Here is a 17,547-nt window from a genome sequence, read left to right as displayed (position 1 = left end):
GAAATATTATTTTGTTTAGCTTATTTGGTTTGGGGTTTTATAAGAATAATATATTTTCTGCAGTTTTCTCTAGCTACTTTTTCACACAATATTTTGTTTTTATGATGTATTCATATTTTTGTGTAGCTGTAGTTCATTAATTTTCTCTGCCATATAATACTCTATTGTGTGAATAAAGCACAATTTATCCATTGTCCTGTGGATGGACATTTACGATGTTTCTAATTTTTTTCCTTGTATTTAAAAAAAGATTTTGTGAGTACCCAGTAGGTGAGTGTATTTATGGGATATATGAGATATTTTGATACAGGCATGCAATGCATAATAATCCTATCAGGGTAAATGGGGTATCCATCACCTCGAGCTTTTATCCTTTCTTTGTGTTACAAACAATTCACTTACACTCTTTTAGTTATTTTATTTTATTTTTTATTTTTATTTATTTTTATTTTTTTGAGACAGAGTCTTGTCCTGTTGCCCAGGCTGGAGTGCAATGATGCGATCTCGGCTCACTGCAACCTCTGCCTCCCGGATTCAAGCAATTCTCCTGCCACAGCCTCCTAAGTAGCTAGGACTACACGCATGCACCACCACACCTGGCTAATTTTTGTATTTTTAGTAGGGACAGAGTTTCACGTGGTTGGCCAGGCTGGTCTCGAACTCCTGACCTCATGTGATCCGCCCACTTCAGCCTCCCAAAGTGCTGGGATTACAGGCATGAGCCACTGTGCCCTGCCTCTTTTAGTTATTTTTAAATGTACAATAAATTATTGTTGACTGTAATCACCCTGTTGTGCTATAAAATACGAAATCTTATACATTCTAGCTATATTTTTATACTCATTAATCATCCTCCTTTCCCCACCTTCAACTACCCTTCTAAGCCTCTGGTAACGATCGTTCTGGTATCACCATGAGTTTATTTGTTTTCATTTTTAGCTCCCACAAATAGGTGACAACATGTGAATTTTGTCTTTCTGTGCCTGGCTTTTGTCACTTAACAATGACCTCCATTTCCATCCCTTGTTGCAAGTGACAGCATCTCATTTTTTTTTTTTTTTTTTTGGCTGAATAGTGCTCCGTTGTGTATTTGTACCACATTCATCTGTTGATGGACGTTTAGATTGCTTCCAGATCTTGGCTATTGTTGCTGAATTCTTTTTCTCAGCATGGAACGTCCCTGAGAAAGAGAATGCACACCTAGGGGTAGGTCTCTGAACTGGCCCCCCCGGGGCGTACCTGTCTCTTATGGTTGAGACTGCAGGGACGAAATAAACTCCAGTCTCCCATAGCGCTCCCAGGCTTATTAAGAAGAGGAAATTCCCACCTAATAAATTTTGGTCACACCGGTTGATCTCAAAACCCTGTCTCCTGATAAGATGTTATCAATGACAGTGGTGCCCAAAACTTCATTAGCAATTTTAATTTCGCCTCGGTCCTGTGGTCCTGTGATCTCGCCCTGCCTCCACTTGCCTTGTGATATTCTATTACCCTGTTAAGTACTTGATGTCTGTCACCCACACCTATTCGTATACTCCCTCCCCTTTTGAAACTCCCTAATAAAAACTTGCTGGTTATTGTGGCTTGTGGGGCATCATGGATCCTACCAACGTGTGATGTCTCCCCCGGACGCCCAGCTTTAAAATTTCTCTCTTTTGTACTCTGTCCCTTTATTTCTCAAGCCAGCCGACGCTTAGGAAAATAGAAAAGAACCTACGTGATTATCGGGGCAGGTCCCCCGATATCTGGCGCCCACGTGGTCTTTCTTTTTTCCTAAGTGCATGAGGGAACCCGATTCCCTTTGGTAGGTGCGGTGAAACATCAATCGGCTTGGTCCACAGATAAGCGTGTTCAACTCCCCGACGAGTGGTGAGTAATCTGTGTAAGGTCTGGGTTAACTATGGGTCATTTGTAATCTAAGAAACTCCTGTTAAAACAGGTAACCATGAAAAATATGATCACTCTATTCAGGACAGTAGAAAAATACTGTTCTTGGTTTCCTGAAAAAGGAACCGTGTATATAAAATTGTGTCATTTTGTTATCACTCTATTCAGGGCAGTACAAAAATACTGTCCTTGGTTTCCTGAAAAAGGAACCGTGTATATAAAATTGTGTGATTGTGTTCGTAAAGCATTCCAAAAACTGGTCTCGGCAGGGTATTATGTTCCCATCACTGTTTGGGGTGCTTGGGCCTTGGTGCATGCCATCTTAGTGGCTTGCCAATCTCGTGACCCCCTGCAGTTGCCGCAGTTTTCTGCCTTTTCCTCAGTTTCTCTGCCTTTTTCTCAACCTTCCTCTCCCACATGGCCTTCGTTCAGACTCTCCCTTCAGCTACTCCTCCCCTACCTAATGATTCTGAAAATTCGATGTCTAACTCTGGTAACTTTGGCTTAAAGTTACCCCCTACTTTTCTTACTTCTTCTCACGAAAAGCCAGTACTTCAAACTCCTGCGGCTGCGACTCACACAGCCCGGTGCCATAGATATGCTAATTCTTCTCTCTTCAAACCTCCAGCATCAACTAATGGCTCTGGGACCAAACTACAATTTACCTATCATTCTCCAGGCCCTCCCCCATCCACTACAGCCTCTCGACCCTCCTGTCGTTTCAGTTCCTCAACCGGTCTGCATCGATATGCGCCGCTCAATCTTACCTTTTTAAAAACAATTTAAGGATGCTTGTACTCAGTATGGTCCTACTTTTCCTTATGTTCAAATGGTATTGCAAACTTTTTGTACTGAGGTCGCTTTGCTTCCTTTAGACTGTGACCTTTTGGCAAAAAGCTGTTCTAACTCCATCTCAGCCTGGTGGTCAGAGGAGGCCTGTTTGCAGGCTCAGCTAAATCGGAGCAATGACATTCTAGTTACTCAGGCTCAGCTCACAGGCTCCAATAGTTTCTCTGATACTTATGCCCAATTAAACTTTGATACTTTTACCACAAAACAAGTAACAAAGGTGTGTATCAGAGCTTAGGATAGATTACACTCCCCAGGCCAAGCTCCTGTTTCTTTTACTGCTGTTAAACAAGCTCAATTGCTTTCACTACCTAATATCGTTTTAAACGAAGGAGATAAGACACGTGGCCCTGGGATGGGCTCCGGAAGTGAAAAGGCCGCTTATTGGGTTAATGTAATTTCTAAACAACGGCCCACCTACACCATACACATTCAAGGAAAAAAGTTTGAGGGCCTAGTGGATACTGGTGCTGATGTTTCTGTTATTTCCTCTAGTTTATGGCCTTCCTCTTGGCTTAAACATCCCACAACATCACAACATGTGAATTTTGTCTTTCTGTGCCTGGCTTTTGTCACTTAACTATGACCTCCATTTCCATCCCTTGTTGCAAGTGACAGCATCTCATTTTTTTTTGTTTTTTGGCTGAATAATGCTCCGTTGTGTATTTGTACCACATTCATCTGTTGATGGACGTTTAGATTGCTTCCAGATCTTGGCTATTGTGAATAATGCTGCAGTAAACACCAGAGTGCAGATATCTCTTTGACATACTGATTTCCTTTCTTTTGGGTCTATACCTAGGAATGAGATTGTTGGATCTTATGGTAGCTCTCTTCTTAGTGTTTTGAGGAACTTCCAAACTGTTCTCCATAGTGGTTATACTAATTTATATTCCTGCCAACAGTGTATGAGGGTTCCCCTTTCTCAGCATCCTTCTCAGCATTTGTTATTGCCTGTCTTTTGGATAAAACCGATTTTACCTAGGGTGAGATGATATCTCATTATAGTTTTGATTTGCATTTCTTTGATAATCAGTGATGTTGAGCACCTTTTCATATGCCTGTTTGCCATTTGTGTGTCTTCTTTTGGGAAATGTCTATTCAGACCTTTTGCCCATTTAAAAATAGGATTATTAGATTTTTTCCTATAGAGTTGTTTGAGCTCGTTTTATATTCAAGGGTTATCAATCCCTTGTCAGAAGGATAGTTTGAAGGAATTTTCTCCCATTCTGTGGGTTGTCTCTTCATTTTGTTAATTGTTTCCTTTGCAGTGCAGAAGCTTTTTAACTTCATATGATCCCATTTGTACATTTGTGTTTCAGTTGCCTGTGCTCGTAGGGTATTACTCAAGAAATCGTTGACCAGTCCAATGTCCTAGAGAGTTTCTCCTAATGTTTTCTTGTAGTAGTTTTATAGTTTTTGGTCATAAATTTAAGTCTTTAATACATTTTGATTTGATTTTTGTATCTGGCAAGAGATGGAGGTCTAGTTTCATTCTTCTACATATGGATATCCAATTTTCCCAGCACCATTTATTGAAGAGAATGTCTTTTCCCCAATATATCCTTTTGGTACCTTTGTCAAAAATGAGTTCACTGTAGATGTATGTATTTGTTTCTAGGTTCTCTATTCTGTTCCATTGGTCTGTGTGTCTGTTTTTATGCCAGTACCATGCTGTTTGGGTTACTGTAGCTTTGTAGTATAATTTGAAGTCAAGTAATGTGATTCCTCCAGTTTTGTTCTTTTTGCTCAGGATAGCTTTGGCTATTCTGGGTCTTTTCTTGTTCTGTATAAATTTTAGGACTTTTTTTCCAATTTGGTATTTTCATAGGGATTGCATTAAATCTGTAGACTGCTTTAGAGAGTATGGATATTTTAACAATATTAATTCTTCCAATCCATGAACATGGACTATTTTTTCTTTTTTGTGGTCTTTTTAATTTCTTACATCAATGTTTTATTCTTTTCATTGTAAAGATCTTTCACTGTTTTTTTAATACTTTAAGTTCTAGGGTACATGTGCACAACGTGCAGGTTTGTATACATGTATGTATGTATACATGTGCCATGTTGGTGTGCTGCACCTATTAATTCCTCATTTACATTAGTTATATCTCCTAATGCTATCCCTCCCCCCTCCCCCAACCCCACGACAGGCCCCAGTGTGTGATGTTCCCCACCCTGTGTCCAAGTGTTCTTATTGTTCAGTTCCCACCTATGAGTGAGAACATGCGGTGTTTGGTTTTCTGTCTTTGCGATAGTTTGCTCAGAATGATGGTTTCCAGCTTCATCCATGTCCCTGAAAAGGACATGAGCTCATCCTTTTTTGTGGATGCATGGTATTCCATGGTTTATATGTGCCACATTTTCTTAATCCAGTCTATTATTGAAGGACTTTTAGGTTGGTTCCAAGTCTTTGCTATTGTGAATAGTGCTGCAGTAAACATACGTGTGAGTGTGTCTTTATAGCAGCATGATTTATAATCCTTTGGGTGTATACCCAGTAATGGGATCGCTGGGTCAAATGGTATTTCTAGTTCTAGATCCTTGAGGAATTGCCACATTGTCTTCCACAATGGTCGAAGTAGTATACAGTCCCACCAGCAGTGTAAAAGTGTTCCTATTTCTCCACATCCTCTCCAGCACCTGTTGTTTCCTGACTTTTTAATGATCGCCATTCTAACTGGTGTGAGATGGTATCTCATTGTGGTTTCGATCTGCATTTCTCTGATGGCCAGTGATGGATGAGCATTTTTTCATGTGTCTGTTGGCTCCATAAATATCTTCTTTTGCAAAGTGTCTGTTCATATCCTTCACCCACTTTTTGATGGGGTTATTTGATTTTTTTCTTGTAAATTTGGTTAAGTTCTTTGTAGATTCTGAATATTAGCCCTTTGTCAGATGGGTAGATTATAAAAATTTTCTCCCATTCTGTAGGTTGCCTGTTCACTCTGATGGTAGTTTCTTTTGCTGTGCAGAAACTCTTTAGTTTAATTAGATCCCATTTGTCAATTTTGGCTTTTGTTTCCATTGCTTTTGGTGTTTTAGACATGAAGTCCTTGCCCATGCCTATGTCCTAAATGGTATTGCCTAGGTTTTCTTCTAGGGTTTTTATGGTTTTAGGTCTAACATTTAAGTCTTTAATCCATCTTGAATTAATTTTTGTATAAGGTGTAAGGAAGGGATCCAGTTTCAGCTTTCTACATATGGCTAACCAGTTTTCCCAGCACCATTTATTAAATAGGGAATCCTTTCCTCATTGCTTGTTTTTGTCAGGTTTGTCAAAGATCAGATGGTTGTAGATGTGTGGTATTATTTCTGAGGGCTCTTTTCTGTTCCATTGGTCTATATCTCTGTTTTGCTACATGTACCATGCTGTTTTGGTTACTGTAAGCCTTGCACTATAGTTTGAAGTCAGGTAGCATGATGCCTCCAGCTTTGTTCTTTTGGCTTAGGATTGTCTTGGCAATGTGGGCTCTTTTTTGGTTCCATATGAACTTTAAAGTAGTTTTTTCCAATTCTTTGAAGAAAGTCATTGGTAGCTTGATAGGGACGTCATTGGATCTATAAATTACCTTGGGCAGTATGGCCATTTTCATATTGATTCTTCCTATCCATGAGCATGGAATGTTCTTCCATTTGTTTGTGTCCTCTTTTATTTCGTTGAGCAGTGGTTTGTAGTTCTCCTTGAAGGAGTCCTTCACATCCTTTGTAAGTTGGATTCCTATGTATTTTATTCTCTTTGTAGCAATTGTGAATGGGAGTTCACTCATGATTTGGCTCTCTGTTATTGGTGTATGGGAGTGCTCGTGGGTTTTGCACATTGATTTTGTATCCTGAGACTTTGCTGAAGTTGCTTATCAGCTTAAGGAGATTTTGGGCTGAGATGATGGGGTTTTCTAAAAATACAATCATGTCATCTGCAAACAGGGACAATTTGACTTCTTCTTTTCCTAATTGAATACCCTTTATTTCCTTCTCCTGCCTGATTGCCCTGGCCAGAACTTCAAACACTATGTTGAATAGGAGTGGTGAGGGAGGGCATCCCTATCTTGTGCCAGTTTTCAAAGGGAATGCTTCCAGTTTTTGCCCATTCAGTATGAGATTGGCTGTGGGTTTGTCATAAATAGCTCTTTTTATTTTGAGATATGTCCCATCAATACCTAATTTATTGAGAGTTTTTAGCATGAAGGGTTGTTGAATTTTGTCAAAGGCCTTTTCTGCATCTATTGAGATAATCATGTGGTTTTTGTCTTTGGTTCTGTTTATATGCAGGATTACGTTTATTGATTTGTGTATGTTGAACCAGCCTTGCATCCCAGGGATGAAGCCCACTTGATCATGGTGGATAAGCTTTTTGATGTGCTGCTGGATTCGGCTTGCCAGTATTTTATTGAGGATTGTTGCATTGATATTCATCAGGGATATTGGTCTAAAATTCTCTTTTTGTTGTTTCTCTGCCAGGCTTTGGTATCAGGATGATCCTGGCCTCATAAAATGAGTTAGGGAGGATTCCCTCTTTTTCTATTGATTGGAATAGTTTCAGAAGGAATGGTACCAGCTCCTCCTTGTACCTCTGGTAGGATTTGGCTGTGAATCCATCTCTTCCTGGGCTTTTTTTGGTTGGTGGGCTATTAATTATTGCCTCAATTTCAGAGCCTGTTATTGGTGTATTGAGGGATTCAACTTCTTCCTGGCTTAGTCTTGGGAAGGTGTATGTGTCAAGGAATTTATCCATTTCTTCTAGATTTTCTAGTTTATTTGCATAGAGATGTTTATAGTACTCTCTGATGGTAGTTTGTATTTCTGTGGGATCGGTGGTGATATCCCATTTATCATTTTTTATTGCGTCTATTTGATTCTTCTCTCTTTTCTTCTTTATTAGTCTTGCTAGCGGTCTATCAATTTTGTTGATCTTTTCAAAAAACCAGCTCCTGGATTCATTGATTTTTTGAAGGGTTCTTTGTGTCTCTATCTCCTTCTGTTACACTCTGATGTTAGTTATTTCTTGCCTTCTGCTAGCTTTTGAATGTGTTTGCTCTTGCTTCTCTAGTTCTTTTAATTGTGATGTTAGGGTGTCAATTTTAGATCTTTTCTGCTTTCTCTTGTGGGCATTTAGTGCTATAAATTTCCCTCTACACACTGCTTTAAATGTGTCCCAGAGATTCTGGTATGTTGCGTCTTTGTTCTCATTGGTTTGAAAGAACATCTTTATTTCTGCCTTCATTTCGTTATGTACCCAGTAGTCATTCAGGAGCAGGTTGTTCAGTTTCCATGTTGTTGAGCAGTTTTGAGTGAGTTTCTTAATCCTGAGTTCTAGTTTGATTGCACTGTGGTCTGAGAGACAGTTTGTTATAATTTCTGTTCTTTTACATTTGCTGAGGAGTGCTTTACTTCCAACTATGTGGTCAGTTTTGGAATAAGTGTGATGTGGTGCTGAGAAGAATGTATATTCTGTTAATTTGGGGTGGTTAGTTCTGTAGATGTCTATTACGTCCGCTTGGTGCAGAGCTGAGTTCAATTCCTGGATATCCTTGTTAACTTTCTGTCTCATTGATCTGTCTAATGTTGACTGTGGGGTGTTAAAGCCTCCCATTATTATTATGTGGGAGTCTAAGTCTCTTTGAAGGTCTCTAAGGACTTGCTTTGTGAATCTGGGTGCTCCTGTATTGGGTGCATATGTATTTAGGATAGTTAGCTCTTCTTGTTGAATTGATCCCTTTACCATTATGTAATGGCCTTCTTTGTCTCTTTTGATCTTTGTTGGTTTAAAGTCTGTTTTATCAGAGACTAGGATTGCAATCCCTGCCTTTTTTTGTTTTCCATTTGCTTAGTAGATCTTCCTCCATCCCTTTATTTTGAGCCTGTGTGTGTCTCCGCACGTGAGATGGGTCTCCTGAATACAGCACACTGATGAAACTTGATTCTATCCAATTTGCCAGTCTGTGTCTTTTAATTGGAGCATTTAGCCCATTTACATTTAAGGTTAATATTGTTATGTGTGAATTTGATCCTATCATTATGATGCTAGCTGATTATTTTGCACATTAGTTGATGCAGTTTCTTCCTAGCATCGATGGTGTTTACAATTTGGCATGTTTTTGCAGTGGCTGGTACCGGTTGTTCCTTTCCATGTTTAGTGCTTCCTTCAGGAGCTCTTGTAAGGCAGTCCTGGTGGTGACAAAATCTCTCAGCATTTGTTTGTCTGTAAAGGATTTTATTTCTCCTTCACTTATGAAGCTTAGTTTGGCTGGATATGAAATTCAGGGTTGAAAATTCTTTCCTTTAAGAATGTTGAATATTGGCCCCCACTCTCTTCTGGCTTGTAGAGTTTCTGCTGAGAGATCCACTGTTATTCTGATGGGCTTCCTTTTGTGGGTAACCCGACCTTTGTCTCTGGCTGCCCTTAACATTTTTTCCTTCATTTTAACATTGGTGAATCTGACAATTATGTGTCTCGGAGTTGCTCTTCTCGAGGAGTATCTTTGTGGCATTCTCTGTATTTCCTGAATTTGAATGTTGGCCTGCCTTGCTAGGTTGGGGAGGTTCTCCTGGTTAATATCCTGAAGAGTGTTTTCCAACTTGGTTCCTTTCTCCCCTTCTCCCCATCACTTTCAGGTACACCAGTCAGACGTAGATTTGGTCTTTTCACATAGTCCCATATTTCTTGGAGGCTTTGTTTGTTTCTTTTTACTCTTTTTTCTTTAAGCTTTTGTTCTCGCTTCATTTCATTCATTTGATCTTCAGTCACTGATACCCTTTCTTCCACTTGATTGAATCAGCTACTGAAGCTTGTGCATGCATCACATAGTTCTCATGCCATGGTTTTCAACTCCATCAGGTCATTTAAGGTCTTCTCTATGCTGTTTATTCTAGTTAGTCATTCGTCTAATCTTTTTTCAAGGTTTGTAGCTTCTTTGTGTTGGGTTCAAACATCCTTCTTTAGCTTGGAGAAGTTTGTTATTACCGATCATCTGAAGCCTTCTTCTCCCAGCTTGTCAAAGTCATTCTCCATCCAGCTTTGTTGTGTTGCTGGCGAGGAGCTGCGTTCCTTTGGAGCAGAAGAGGCACTCTGATTTTTAGAATTTTCAGCTTTTCTGCTCTGGTTTCTCCCCATCTTTGTGGTTTTATCTACCTTTGGTCTTTGATGATGGTGTCGTACAGATGCGGTTTTGTTGTGGAGTCCTTTCTGTTTGTTAGTTTTCCTTCTAACAGTCAGGACCCTCAGCTGCAGGTCTGTTGGAATTTGCTGGAGGGCCACTCCAGACCCTGTTTGCCTAGGTATCACCAGCGGAGGCTGCAGAACAGCAAATATTGCAGAACGGCACATGTTTCTGTCTGATCGTTACTCTGAAAGCTTTGTCTCAGAGGGGCACTGGGCTGTATGAGGTATCAGTCAGCCTCTACTGGGAGGATCCCAGTTAGCCTACTCGGGGATCAGGGACCCACTTGAGGAGGCAGTCTGTCCGTTCTGAGATCTCAGACTCCATGCTGGGAGAACCACTACTCTCTTCAAAGCTGTCAGACAGGGATGTTTAAGTCTGCAGAAGTTTCTGCTGCCTTTTGTTTAGCTATGCCCTGCCCTCAGAGGTGGAGTCTACAGAGGCAGGCAGGCCTCCTTGATCTGTGGTGGGCTCCACCCAGTTCAAGCGTCCTGGCCGCTTTGTTTACCTACTCAAGCCTCAGCAATGGTGGGCGCCCCTCCCCCAGCCTCGCTGCCACCTTGCAGTTTGATCTCAGACTGCTGTGCTAGCAGTGAGTGAGGCTCTGTGGGCGTGGGACCCTCTGAGCCAGGCACGTGATATAATCTCCTGGTGTGCCATTTGCTAAGACCATTGGAAAAGCGCAGTATTAGGGTGGGAGGGTCCCAATTTTCCAGGTACCATCTGTCACAGCTTCCCTCGGCTAGGAAAGGGAATTTCCCAACCCCTTGCGCTTCCCAGGTGAGGCGATGCCCCGCCCTGCTTCAGCTCACACTCCTTGGGCTGCCGCCACTGTCCGACAAGCCCCAGTGAGGTGAACCTGGTACCTCAGTTGGAAATGCAGAAATCACCCATCTTCTGCATCACTCATGGTGTGAGCTGTAGACTGGAGCTGTTCCTATTTGGCCATCTTGGAAACTCTTCCTTTTTTGTTTTTTTGAGATGTAGTCTCGCCCTGTTGCCCAGGCTGGAGTGCAATGGCATGATCTTGGCTCACTGCAACCTCTGCCTCCTGGGTTCAAACAATTCTTCTGCCTCAGCCTCCCAAGTAGCTGGGATTACAGGTGCCCACCAGCATGCCCAGCTAATTTTTGTATTTTTAGTAGAGATGGGGTTTCACCATGTTGACCAGGCTGGTCTCAAACTCCTGACCTCATGATCCACCCACCTCGGCCTTCTGATGGGAGGCATGAGCCACCGCACCCAGCCAAGATCTTTCACTTGTTTGGGTAAGTTAATTCCTCACTATTTTATTTGTGGCTATTGTTAATGGGACTATTTGATTTCTCTTTCAGATTGTTTGTCGTTGGCATATAGAAATACTACTTATGTTTGTGTGCTGATTTTGTATTTTGCAACTTCATTGAATTTGTTTATCAGTCTGATAGTTTTTTGGTGGAGTCTTTAGGTTTTTCCAGATACAAGATCATAGCCTCTGCAAACAAGGATAATTCGACTTCTTTCTTTCCAATTTGGATGCCCTTTATATCTTTCTCTTGTGTGATTGCTCTAGCTAGGACTTCCAGTAGTAGGTTGAATAACAATGGTGAGGCCGGGCGCGGTGGCTCACGCCTGTAATCCCAGCACTTTGGGAGGCAGAGGCGGGCGGATCATGAGGTCAGGAGATCGAGACCATCCTGGCTAACACAGTGAAACCCCGCCTCTACTAAAAATACAAAAAATTAGCCGGGCGTGGTGATGGGCGCCTGTAGTCCCAGCTACTCAGGAGGCTGAGGCAGGAGAATGGCGTGAACCCGGGAGGCGGAGCTTGCAGTGAGCTGAGATCGCGCCACTGCACTCCAGCCTGGGCGACAGAGCGAGACTCCGTCTCAAAAAAAAAAAAAAAAAAAAAAAAACAATGGCGAAAGTGGGCATCCTTGTCATGTTCCAGCTCTTAGAGGAAAGGCTTTCAGTGTTTCCCCCTTCAATGCAAATACTAGCTGTGGGTCTGTCATATATGGCTTTTATTGTGTTTAGATATGTACCATCTATACTCAGTTCTTTGAGGATTGAAGGGATGCTGAATTTTATCAAATGATTTTTCAGCATCAATTGAAATGATCGTATGGTTTTTATCCTTCATTCTGTTGATATATCACATTAATTGATTTGCGTATCTTGAACCATCCTTGTATCCCTGGGATAAATCCCACTTAGTCATGATGAATGATCTTACTAATATGTTGAATTCAGTTTGCTAATATTTTGTTGAGGATTTTCACATCAATGTTCAGGAATACTGGCTTGTAGATTTCTATTTTGAGGTGTCTTTGTCTGGTTTTGGTATCAGGGTAATACTGACTTCATAGAATGAATTTGGAAGTATTCTTTCCTCCTCAATTTTTTGAAATAGTTTGAGTAGGACTGGTATTAGTTCTTTAAATTTTTGGTAAAATTCAGCAGTGAAGCCATCAGATCCCAGGCTTACCCTTCCTTGGAGACTTTTTTACAGCTGCGATCTTACTACTTGTTATTGGTCTGTTCAGATTTTGGATTTCTTCCTGGTTCAGTCTTGGTAGGTTGTATGTGTCCAGTAATTTATCCATTTTTTCTAGGTTTTCTAATTTATTGGCACATATTTGCTTATGAGCCTCCAATAATCCTTTGAATTTGTGTTGTATTGGTTGTAATGTCTCCTTTTTAGTCTCTGATTTTATTTGGGGTCTTCTCTATTTTTCTTAGTCTGGCTAGGGATTTATCAATTTTATTTATCTTTTCAAAAACCAGCTTTTCATTTCATTGATCTTTTGTATTATTTTCATTTCAATTTCATTTGTTTCTACTCTGACCTTTACTATTTCTTTTTTTCTACTAATTTTAGGTTTGGTTTGCTCTTGCTTTTCTAGTTCTTTAAGACGCATAGATGGGTTGTTTATTTGAAGTTTTTCTACTTTTCCTATAAAAGCACTTATAGCTATAAACTCTCCTCTTAGTACTGCTTCTGTTGTATACCATAGGATTTGGTATGTTGTATTTCCATTATCATTTCTTTCAAGAAGTTTTTAAATTTTCTTCTCAAGTTCTTCATTGACCCACTAGTCATTCAGGAGCATATTGTTTAATTTCCATGTGTTTGTATAGTTTCCAAAATTCCTCTTGTTACTGATTTCTAGTTTATTCTATCGTAGTCAACAAAGATGCTTGATATAATTTCTTTTTTCTTGAATTTTTAAAGGCTTGTTTTGTGGCCTAACATATGATGTATTAATATTATTGAGAATGAACCATGCGCCGAGGAAAAGAACGTATATTCTGTAGCCGTTGAATAAAATGTTCTTGTAAACATCTATTTCGTCCATTTGGTCTGTAATGCAGATTAAGTCTGATTATTTTTATTGATTTTCTGTCTGGGTGATCTGTGCAATGCTGAAAGTCAGGTGTTGAAGTCTCTAGCTATTATTGTATTGGGGTCTATCTTTCTCTTTAGCTCTAATAATATTTGCTTTATATATCTGAGTTATCCAGTGTTGGGTGCATATATATTTAAAATTATTATATCTTCTTGCTGAATTGACCCCTTTATCATTATATAATGATCTTCTTTGTCTCTTTTTATGGTTTTTGTCTTGAAATCTATATTGTCTGATACAAGTATAGCTACTCCTGCTCTTACTTGGTCTCCATTGGCATGGAATTTCTTTTACATTCATTTATTTTCAGTCTATGTGTGTTTTTATAGGTGAAGTATGTTTCTAGTAAGCAACAGATCATTGTGTCTTATTATTATTTTTTTAAATCCATTCAGCCACTCTGTCTTTTGACTGGGGAGATTTAGTCCATTTACATTCAGTGTTATAAGTAAGGACTTACCCCAGACATTTTGTTATTTGTTTTTCAGTTGTTTTTGTGGCCTTCTTTATTTCCTGCCTTCTTGTCTTTCATTTACCAAAGGTGATTTTCTCAGGTGATATGATTTAATTTCTTGTATATCTGTTGTATGTTTGTTGACTTGAGGTTACCATGAGGCTTGCAAATAATATCTTGTAACCCATAATTTTAAACTGATGACAACTTAACACTGAGTGCATAAACAAACTGACAAACAAGCAAAGAGAAAACAAATATGGAGTCTACAGCTTAACTTTACTCCCTTGCTTAACTTCCTATTGTTTCTATTTTTATCTCATTATACTCTCTACGTCTTGAAAAGTTGTTGTAGTTATTATTTTTCATCAGTTCACCTTTTACCTTTCTACTCAAGATATAGTTTACACACCACAATTACAGTGTTATATTTGTTGTTTTTCTATGTACTTAATGTTACCAGTGAGTTTTACATCTTTAGATGATTTCATATTGCTCATTAACACTGTTTTCCCTCAGATTGAAGAACTCCCTTTAGTATTTCATTTTGTTCAGGGCTGGCAATGATGAAATCCCTCAGCCTTTGTTTGTCTTGAAACGTCTTTATTTCTCCCTTACGTTTGCAGGATATTTTTGCGGGACATACTCTTCTAGGATAAAAGTAGTTTTTTTCCCTCATCACTTTAAATATCTCATGTCACTCTCTCCTGGCCTGTAAGGTTTTCAGGGGCTCTATTGTATGTTATTTGTTTCTTTTCTTTTGCTGCTTTTAGGATTGTTTCTTTATCCTTTACCTTTGGGTGTTTATTAAATGTTTTGAGGTAGTCTTATTAATACTTGGGTTAATTCTGCTTGGTGTTCTAAACCTTCTTATCCTTGAATATTAATATCTTTCTTTACTTTAGGGAAATTCTCTGTTATTATCTCTTAGAATAAACTAACTTTCCCTTCCTTCCTTCCTTCCTTCCTTCCTTCCTTCTTTCCTTCTTTTGATGGAGTCTCACTCTGTCGCCAGGCTGAAGTGCAGTGGCACAATCTTGGCTCACTGCAACCACCGCCTCTTGGGTTCAAGCGATTCTTATGCCTCACCCTCCCAAGTAGCTGGGATTACAGGCACGTGCCACCACACCCAGCTAATTTTTGTATTTTTAGTAGAGACAGGGTTTCACCATGTTGGCCAGGATGGTCTTGATCTCTTGACCTGGTGATCTGCCCGCCTCGACTTCCCAAAGTTCTGGGATTACAGGTGTCAGCCACTGCGCCCGGCCTGAATAAACTTTCTACACCATATCTCTCTACCTCCTCTTTTTTTTTGTTTGTTTTTTTGTTTTTTTAGATGGAGTTTCCCTCTTGTTGCCCAGGCTGGAGTGCAGTGGCGCTATCTTGGCTCACCGCAACCTCCACCTCCAGGGTTCAAGCAATTCTCCTGCCTCAGCCTCCTGAGTAGCTGGAATTACAGGCATGCGCCACCATGCCTGGCTAATTTTGTATTTTTAGTAGAGATGGAGTTTCTCCATGTTAGTCAAACTGGTCTCGAACTCCTGATCTCAGGTGATCCGTCTGCCTTGGCCTCCCAAAGTGCTGGGATTACTATTGCATTTTTCACCTCCAGAATTTCTTCTTGATTCTTTTAAATTATTTCAATCTCTTGTTAAATTTATCTGATAGGATTCTGAATTCTTTCTCTGTATTATCTTGAGTTTCATTAAGTTTCCTCAACATAGCTATTTTGAATTCTCTGAAAGTTCAGATAACTCTGTCTTTCTCCAGGATTGGTCCCTGGTGCTTTATTCAGCTTGTTTGGTGAGGTCATGTTTTCCTGGGTGATCCTGGTACTTGTGGATGTTCCTTAGTGATTGGACACTGAAGAGTTAAGTATTTACTGTAGTCTTTGCAGTCTGGGCTTGTTTGTACCCATCCTTCTTGGGAAGGTTTTCCAGGAATTCAAAGGGACTTTGGTATTGTAATCTAATTTTTTAATCATTGCAGCCATATCTTCATTAGGGGACACCCCAAGCCCGATAACATAGACCACCATGGTGCTCTTACATAAGATCCAGGAGAATTATCTGGATTACCAGGAAGATACACTTGTTCTCTTCTCCTGCTTTCTCCCAAACAAACAATCTCTCTCCCTTTCTGTGCTGAGCTGCCTGGAGCTGGGGTGACACAAGCACCCCTGTGGCCACCATCACTGGGACTGTGTTGGGTCAGATCTGAAGCCAGCACAGCACTGGGTCTTGCCCAAAGCCCATGGTAACCACTGTCTGGCTGCTGCCCATGTTTGCTGAAGGCCTTAGGGCTCTACAATCAGCAGGTGGCAAAGCCAGCCAGGCTATGTCCTTTCCTTTGGGGTGGTAAGTTCCCTCAGCCCCACCAGGTCCAGAGATGCCATCCAGGAGCTAGGGCCTGGAGTTGGAAACCTTAGGTATCTACCTGGTGCTCTATTCTACTGCAGCTGAGCTGGCATCCAAGCCACAAGACTTTTCACTTTTCCCTCCCCTTTTCACAAGCAAAAGAGTCTCTTCCCATGGCCACCATCGTCCCAGGCCTACAGCATGTACTTCTGGCCACCACTGATGTTCACTCAAGGGCCAGGGGCTCTTCAGTCATCTTGTAGTGAATGCTTCCAGGCCTGGATTCTCCCCTCAGGGCAGTAGGCTCCCCCTGTGGCCCAGGGTAGGTCCAGAAATGCCATCCAAGAGCCAACGCCTGGAATCAGGGACTCCAAGAGCCCACCTGGTACTCTACCCCACTTTGGCCAAGGTGGTAGCTGAAGTTCCAAGACGGAGTCCCCTTTACTCCTCCCTTTCCATTTCTTAAGCTGGCATCTCTCCCTATAACCACTACAGCTGGATAATGTGCCAGGTCACACCTGAAGCCAGCACATCTCTAGGTCTCACCCAAGGCCCATAGCAAGTACTGCTTGGGCATCACAGCTGATTATTCAGGGCCCAAGGACTCTTTTGTTAGTATGCGATTAGTCCTGCCAGGACTGGGTCCTTCACTTTAAGGCAGCACGTTCCCTTCTGGCCCATGGCATGTCTAGAAATGTTATCTGGGAGCTAGGGCCTGTAATGGAGGCCTTGGAACTCTTGATTGGTCCCCTATCCTACCGTGGTTGAACTTGTATCCAAGTTGCAAGACAAAAATTCTCTTTACTCTTCTCTCTCCTCTCCTCAAGGAGAGGGAAGGAGTCTCTCCTGGAGCTGCAAGCAGCCATACCTGGGGTTGGGGGAGGGGTGGTACAAGCATTCCCTTGGCTACCACAGCTGGTATGTAACTTGGTTGCATGCCCCACAAGTCCACTGACTCCAACCCCAGGACAGCACCAGGACTTGCAGTCCTTGTGGCCTAAACTGCCTTTGAAGTTTATGACCCCAGAGTTCTTTAGCCTGTGTGGTAGGGCTTGCTATAACTTAGGTTCTGACCCTGGGATGAGTAATTTGCCTCTGGCTAGAGCTTGTCTAAACACCAGGGTAAGTTCTACCCGGTGTTGCTTTGTGCTGTGACATGGAAGCACTGAGTTCCAGAGCAAAGTCCCACAATCGCTGCACTTTACCTTCCCCAAGTGCGTATAATGTCTCTCCATGCCACATGGCCGTTGCCAGTGGGGATGAAGGAGGAGAGGCATCAGCAATTCAAGACTGTCTCTTTTGAGACTCCGTCTCAAAAAAAAAAAAAAAAAACAAAAAGAATCCAGTTTTTTGACCAACTTCTGTTTTTGACCTTTAATCTTGAAGTAGTTATCCTATCTAGGCCTCTATTTCTTCATCTAGCCTATGAGACACCTGGACTGGAATTT

The 17,547-nt window shown here is 41.0% G+C and overlaps 1 protein-coding gene across 3 annotated transcripts in view; it reads left to right on the top strand.

The window, feature by feature from the left end:
- LOC745816 (putative uncharacterized protein encoded by LINC00467 homolog) overlaps positions 1-17,547 on the top strand; it is a 65,202-nt gene that overhangs the window by 14,845 nt on the left and 32,810 nt on the right. The window lies entirely within an intron of this gene.

This window comes from Pan troglodytes, chromosome 1, assembly GCF_028858775.2.
Source record: "Pan troglodytes isolate AG18354 chromosome 1, NHGRI_mPanTro3-v2.0_pri, whole genome shotgun sequence".
Lineage (NCBI taxonomy): Eukaryota > Metazoa > Chordata > Mammalia > Primates > Hominidae > Pan > Pan troglodytes.
This window is presented reverse-complemented; position numbering and strand designations above follow the sequence as displayed.